At 59.9% G+C, this 7645-nt stretch overlaps 1 protein-coding gene across 2 annotated transcripts in view; it reads left to right on the forward strand.

Annotated features, from left to right (window-relative positions):
* Positions 1-918: 918 nt before the first annotated feature.
* SPSB1 (splA/ryanodine receptor domain and SOCS box containing 1) overlaps positions 919-7645 on the forward strand; it is a 71542-nt gene continuing 64815 nt past the window's right edge. For both annotated transcript variants that reach the window (XM_055082160.1, XM_055082159.1), the window contains exon 1: positions 919-1150. The gene's annotated coding sequence lies outside the window, so the exon portion shown is untranslated. The remainder of the gene's footprint in view (positions 1151-7645) is intronic.

Raw genomic sequence — 7645 nt, forward strand, 5'->3', positions numbered from 1 at the left:
CAACGATGTTAATTCTCCATTCCCTTCCAGGGACACTACACACAACGAGGGGTGGAGGAATGTAAAGAGATTTTGGTCTTTGAAACCTTCTTTCCTTACAATCTTCCCAGTTCTAGGGTGCAACTGCCTGCACTGTTGAGGGCAGGGGCGGAATTTCTTTGGTGACCTAGAGAAGTCTTGGCGGGGTGGGGGGGGTGGTGGGTACCTACCAGGCATTCTCTCCTTCCTTCATTCATTCATTCAACAAACACTCAGGCGGAGCCGCCTGCTGTATGCCCAGAGCCATCAAGGAGCTGGGGATGCCAAGGTGCCGGGCCCCCAGGGTCTGGGAGTCCCAAGACCCCAGTCCTTGTGGGCACCGAGACGGAAATGCGTCCGGGGGCTCCAGCAGGGCAGGGAGTCCCTGGGTTATCTGCCGGCCCAGGAACTCCTCTCCTGTGCCCTAGAATTACGGAACTTTAAGCTGCTGGGAATTTGAAATGAGGCAAGCAAGGCCTTGCTCCCGAGGTTATTGAAACAACACTGATCCTCCCAAGAGATTACAAAAATTATTATTAGTAAGCCCCCCGCCCCCACTCCGGGCCCAGCGCCGCCGCGGCCCTCCGGGTGTTGCAACTCCGGCCTCTTGCCCAGCGGAGGCTGCCCGGCGTTTCCCAAAGACGCCTCCGGAGGGACCACAGCTTCGGCGCCGCCCCGCGCGGCAGCTCGGCCGCAGCCCCGCGCGCCCCGATGGCCTCCGGGTGGGGCGGCGGCGGGGGCGGCCGAGCGAGCGCCGGGCACGTGACACACCGCCCGCCCCGCGCCCCCGCAGCCGCCCCCGCTGCCGCGCGCAGCGCCCAGCGCGCAGCAGCCCGAGCCGGAGCCGGAGCCGGAGCCGGAGCCCGAGGCCGAGCCGGGGGGCGGGGCGGGGGCGGCCCGGCCCCGCCCCCCGGCGCTTTCCTTTTTTTCACTTTAAAGCCTACGGGTGCTTTTCCTTCTTCGCACAGGAGTCGCGCTCGGCAGCCCGCGCGCTCGCAGGAACCAGGCTCCAGGCGCTGGCGCCGGGGCCGCGGGGAGGAGACGGCTTCTCTCCCGGCGGCGGGAGCCTCCTTGGCCCCGGAGAGCAGGCGGCGGCGGCGGCGGCGGCGGCGGCGGCGTCCTCCCCGGAACGGTAGGCAGGGCCAGGCACGGGGACTGGGTGGGTGGATGGGGGGCCGGGCCGGGTGCGCGCGGGGATCGCACTTGGGGACCGAGTGGGCACCCGGGCGCGGGGCCGGGCAGTGGGGCCCGGCTGGGGTGCGCGGGGAGCCCTTCTCCCGCCGCGGGTCTCAGGAGAGGGGGCCGGGGCGCCGCCCGACGCCGCTGCCGCCGCAGGCGCGGGCAGGTCCTGCGGCCCCGGGTCCCACCTGGGGGGACGAGACGGGGCGGGAGTCCCGGCGGCCCCGGCGACCGTCGCACCCGGGCTTGAGCCTCGGCAGCTGCAGACTCAGGAAGGGGCTCGGGACGCGCGGCGGCCCCCGCCGACTTGTAGGTGCCGGCCCTCCCGGGGGCCTCCGTTCCCGGGACCATCCCTGCGGCCGAGGCGGGGGGCAGCGCGACCCCGCTCCGCGAAGTTACTTTCGCTTTTCCCGCCCCCCGGGGTCGCAGCGCAGCGCGACGAGCCCCCTCGGGGCTCCCCAGCCCTGCCCGCAGCGCCTCCCCCGGGGAGCCCGCCGGGCAACACCCCGGGCGGTGCCGCCCTCCCCGCCGCCCCGGAGCCGCCGCGGCTTCTCCCGGCCACCAAGGGAGAGCCGAAGAGTTCTGTCAGGAAATCGATTAAAACGGAAAAACCGGAGCAGCCTGGGGCCGTCGGCGGTTATTGTCCTGTTCAAGTTCAAGGCAAAGGCTCCTCGGAATGCTCACGGCCCTGGCGGCGCGGTGGCTTGGTCTGCGGGGAGAGACTGCGAGTCGTGTGTGTGAGTGTATGGTGTGTGCTGAGTGTACGTCTGTGTGGGGGAGGGCTGTGTGAGAGTGTGTCTGCGTGAGCCCGTCTCTGTGTGTGTGTGCGTGAATAAGTGTACGAATGTATATGTGCTCGTGTGTGTCTGTGTGTCTCTGCGTGCATGTGTGAGTGTGTCCTTGTGTGAGTTGGCGTGCACCTCTGAGTGCCTCTGCGTGTGTGTCTGTGTGGTGAGTGTGTGCCATCCATGGTAATCTGGCAGTGCGACTGCTGGCTCCTGAGATCTGCTTACCTTGACTCTCCCTGCTCGGTTCGCAAAAGAGCGCTGCGCTGGACCCGGGAGCAGGGGAACCGGGGACTCGGGCAGTTCTGCTGGTACCAGCCGAGGAGGGCTCAGGCTCCTCCCTCCCTCTCTCTTTTTCTCTGAGAATGAACTGTACGGTTTGGAGGTGAGTTGGCAGGGGCTGCTTCCTGAGTGAGTAATATTTAAGTAAATGCTCCAGCCAGTAGCGGGTCATGAGTTGAGTTTTAACAGGTGTTGATGGTAAAAATGCCATCTCTGCTGATTAAAGGTTGGTATCCTTGGAAGAATTCTGTCCTGGGCAGAACATTTCGGGGGGAGGCAGACCTGTAACCTTGGTCTGGGTGTGTGGACTGCAAGCAAGGAAGGGGGCGGGGCTGCCCCTACCTTCTCTGCTGCACCCCTTCCTGGCACTCCCCCCACTCCCACTGTGGAAAGCGTGCTCGAGTAGGTGTGAGGGGTATAGGCAGACTTCTCCCCCACTGAGGAGTCATGGGGCTAGGGAAGCCCTGTGTTACCTACAGGGCATGCATCTGGGCCAACCCTTCCTTTCCCTGCAGAGGCCCAGAGAGGGTGGCTGGCTTACCCATCCCGTGCAGCCAGGGGCTGTGGACCAAGTTTGGTTACTGTCACCAGTGCTGAGGTCATGGGCCAGGCACTTCTCATCTCCCCAGCTGTAAAGTGATGGGCTGGATTAGATCATTTTAAACACTTCTCTTGTTCGCTTACTGCTTTGTTTTCTGCAGGGAGTGCTCTACCCAGTAGATGGAGAGAGAGGGGAGGCAAGAGAGATAGATGGGGCGGTGTGGAGTGGTAAATGCAGTAACTGCACAAACTTCCTTTTCTTTCCCGGTCTGGCTGCCACCAGGGAAGCAGAGAGAATAAAAGCAGAGGCACGTTGACCACAGTGGATCTGACAGTCAAGAGCAGGGGCAGGCCTGGCTTCAGGGAGCTCGGGGCTCTAGGAAGAATCAGTGGGTTCTGGGGGCTCCAGGCCTGGTAGGGAGAAGGGGTCCTGCCCGGGGTCCCGGGTGATGTCACTTTGGAGCTGGGCGAGGCTGCGTTCCTTGGGCTGCTCCAGTAAGGCTGAAACCACCCTTCAGTGGGCTCCCTTGGGTTGCCCGGTAAAACTCTGACACGCCCCGGGGAATCATCTTCCTACGGGTCGGGGGAGCGTGGTGGGCGTCCAGCTGGTGGAGGCCCGCGCTGCCCACTGCTCGCCGAGGAGGAAGGATGCTGTGCTCCCCCATGCTGTGCCTGTCCTTTCTCGCGCCTTCCTCCTCCTCCCGGGTGAGCAGAGACTTGCCTGCTCACGCCTTTTCACACTCAGCAAAACCTGTGGTTCTTACGGTGTTCAAGAGCTTAGTCTGGGAATTTTGCAACAACTCTTCCCAGGAACTAGGTGGTGGCTGATTTTCAGGCCCGATTTATCTTTTAGCTCCTGAAAAGTTTGAGAATTGAGCACCTTTATCAGACAGAAGCACAGAGCAGGTACAGGTGCGCCTCGGTCCACCTAGAGGTGGACCTCGTCCTTCCCCCACGAGCCTGACCGATGAAATCCAGACTTAAAAGGACCTTTATTTTGGACTTTCAGCCGAGTGCTCTCCCATTTCCCTCTTATCTGATAGCATCCCTCCCAATCTAAGAGTGAAAATTCTGCTTTAGTAAGTGCCACGCACCGTGCTGTAAGTGCTTCGTGGGTACGACCTTGTTTGGTCATGACGATGATACAATAATAATAATGGCAGAGGAAAACAGGGTTATACCCTGCACTATTAGCAGACTCTGATCTGAGTCCTTAACCCTTGTCCTCTTCCTAAGAACCCAGGGCAGTGAGTGGGTTTTCCCGTCGTCCACCTTCTACTGAGGCTGGAACAGCCACGTGACTTGGCCAAGGTTAGAGTTTTGCCACTGTTTGGTGGAGGAAAACCCTAAACCTGATTTTGGCACCCAGACCCTTAACCAGTAGTCTCCCACCTCCATCAACTTAGCCTTTTCTTCAGGAAGCATTTGTTAATTTTTTAATGAAAAATTGTTGTTATTATGGAAAATTTCAAACATATACCAAAGTTGTGAGAAATATAAGGTTCCCTCACCAGCTTCAAGTGTCAGCATGCATACACACATACGTATGTGCACGCACACATGCCCATGCCCACACATACACACACATGCCCACACATACACACACATGCCCACACATACGCACACATGCCCACACTCGTCTTGGGTTATTTGGAAGCAAATCTCAGACGTGATGTCAGCCACCTGTAAGTACTTTCTGAAAAGCACTTAGGGGAAGCATTAAGTCTCCAAGAGGTAGACTTTGGAGGGCAAGTCGGGGTAAGGGTACTCTTCCGTACTTGGAGGTGAGGGTCCTTCCTGGCAGTGCCGAGGGGAGGACGGCTCACGGCAGGGGGTCTGTCTTGTTGCCACCGAAGCTCCCACCCCCCCAAAGCCTTTGGGAAGCTTCCTGCTGTTTTGTGTTTTAAAAATTCTCTTCGTTGCCCAACATAACAAATAAATGAATCTCCTGGTCAGCAGACAGAGCACGCAGGCTCCCTGGGCCTCCCTTGGAGAAGCCACCAAGGCTGTGTGTCGTCCGTGTCCCCCCACAGAGGCTGGGCCCTTGCAAGGCAGGCATGGGCTTCAAGGCAGGGCTGGGCGTCAGGAATGCGGAAATGGTCCGTCCACAAGCGCTGCCCCCAACGTAAACCCAAGCTGAACCGTCTTGAACTCCCCCTGTGGATGATGGTGGGTGGGGGGGGCGTGTGGGAGCATTGGCCGCCCTCGGGGTGCCTCTGGGGAAATGAAAGAGGCGGTGGGCGATATGCACCCGAGGCTGAGGGCGTAGCACCACGCTGAGTAGGAATCTAGGGTCGCCCTGGTGACAGGGTCTCAACAGCTGCTGCAGCTGTGAACAACCCTCGCCAGACAGGCTGCCTGTGGCTCTGCTCTCCGGGCCTCTGACTGTTAAAAATGTTTCCTTGGGTTACGTTGTGTCTGTTTTCCTGCCGGGCGGGGTGGAGGTGGCGTTTTCAGGGTGGAGTTGGCAGGTTTGGTAACTAGTTGGACGTGGGATGTTAAAGAAGGGTGAAGAATTGTGGATGTCTGTTGGGGGGTCAGAGTGGACGGTGACCCTATAGCGAGGGCTGGGGGCTAAGGACACAGATGTGCCTTGAACCTGTCCCAGGTGGAAATGGTCTATGCCGATATGTCCAGATGGCAGCTAGGCTTGGGGCTCGAGAGAGAGGCCTGGGCTGGAGATAGAAACTTTGGAAGCTTCTTTTAAAGGGGGTTAATGCCATCAGCAAGAGAGCATTTGGCATGAGATGAGGCATGCAGAGGGCATGGAACCCTCATTGCTGGCATTTCCACCTAGAACCAGGGAAGAGACCCTGGCGCTACAGCCCTCGGCCTAGTGTTCCTGTCTGGGCCCGCCATGTCCTGGGAGAGTCCGCCCCGGACAAAGAGGGTGTGTGCTGGGCTCTCCACGGTGGGTGTCAGGGTGCCGAAAGGCCATCTGGGGAGCTTTTTCTTGGCTTAGGGGTTTGGTGCTTCTCTCTCTCTTTTCTTAATCATGGTAAAATACACATGACATCAAAATTACATCCTAACCATTTTTTTTTTTTTTTCGGTACGCGGGCCTCTCACTGTTGTGGCCTCTCCCGTTGCGGAGCACAGGCTCCGGACGTGCAGGCTCAGCGTGGGACCTTCCCGGACCGGGGCTCGAACCCGCGTCCCCCGCATCGGCAGGCGGACTCGCAACCACTGCGCCACCAGGGAAGCCCCCATCCTAAGCCTTTGGAAGTGTGTAGTTCAGTGGGATTAAGTCCGTTCGCTTCGTTCTGCAGCGATCACCGCCTCCAGAACTCTTTTCATCTTGCAAAACTAAAACTCTGTCCCCATTGAACACTAACTCCCCATCCCCCCCTCTCTCCCCAGCCCCTGGCAATAACCCTTCTACCTTCTGCCTCTGTGAACTTGACTACTTTAGGTCCGTCATATAACTGGCATCATACGGGATTGCCCTTCTGTGACGGGCTTATCTCACTTAGCATGATGTCTTCAAGGTTCATCTGTGCTGCAGCCCGTGTCAGAATCTCCTGCTTTTTAAAGGCTGAATAACATTCCACTGTATGGATGGACCACTTCTTGCTTATCCATTCATCTGCAGTGGACACTTGGTCTCTGGTTTTTCATTGCTCTCCCTGAGAGTTACAGGCTCCAGGGAGGGGCCTCATCCTGGACCTTTGGGGTCCCTGTGGGGATGAGGAAGGAGGGGCTCTGATGGTGGGCTTTGGGGCTCTTGAGCCGCCACGATGTGACTGGTCCAGCCTGACAGCCTGCTGCCCCCTCCAGCTGGTCAGAGGTAAAGTGAGGCCCCTTGTGGGGACTTGCAGGGACCGGGGAGCCAGGGTTGCAGGAGGGAGGGGCCCCAGGGCTCAGGCTTCACTTGGCCGCGAGACCCCAGAGGTGCTATCAGGGTGGGAGAAGCGGCCCCTGCAGCCGCCATCCAGCCTCTCGTTCCCAGGGCAACGCACACCTGGCTTCCACTTCCTCGCTTCCTCGGCACTTCTAGGTGTTCCCAGCAGCCCCTGGAGGTCCCCGTCCTAACTGCCCTCGCTCGCGAGGACCTTTCAGTTCACGTCCACTCGCCACCCCTGCTGCTTTGGTGCTGTTGCCCCTCTTTCCTGCGTAGAGAGAGCTCTTCCCCCGCCCCGGCCACTGCGGCTGCCTCCCGGCGCTTCCGGCCCAGCGGCCCTCGCAGACCCCTCCCACCCGCACGCACGCCCCTCCTCTCATCTCTCTCAGGCCGCCCACTCCTCACTCAGGTCCCGCGCGCCCCTCCCAGCTTGGTCACCTGCATCTGTATCCTGTTGACCCCTCCTGGACTCTCGTCACGGGGCCTGACTGCCAAGTTTTCCATTCACAGACTAGAATTTCCCCCACGGCTCTGTGGAAGGTCAGGAGCTCCAAAACAGGTCTCTTCTCGGGAGCTGTTATTGGACCGCTGGTGTTCATTCTTTCATTCCGACATTTTCTGAGCACCCGCAGGATGCAGCCAGTCTGCTGGGGCTGAGGATACAAAGGATGGAGGGGCGGAATCTCGCTCTCAGAGACCTGTCTGTCTAGTGGGAGTTGTAGGCCTGTCTCCCGTGGTGACCTGACGCCAGGATGTCGGGAGACACTGACAGGGGGAAGGTGGCTGGGAGGCAGGTGGCTGTGCCAGGCGGGGGGCTGGCAGGTGTGGGAGGTGAGCATGGGCCAGCGTGTGGCTGGAGCGGGGCTGAATGTGGGCAGAGAGGCTGGAGAGCACCAGGAGATGGGCCCTGGGGAGAGGGGCCAGCACATTGGGGGATGCTCCCATGGGGAGGGGGAGGACACGGTGGATGCTTATGGGGATGGGGAGGACATTGGGGGAT

The sequence above is a fragment of the Physeter macrocephalus genome, unplaced genomic scaffold, assembly GCF_002837175.3.
Source record: "Physeter macrocephalus isolate SW-GA unplaced genomic scaffold, ASM283717v5 random_22, whole genome shotgun sequence".
NCBI lineage: Eukaryota > Metazoa > Chordata > Mammalia > Artiodactyla > Physeteridae > Physeter > Physeter macrocephalus.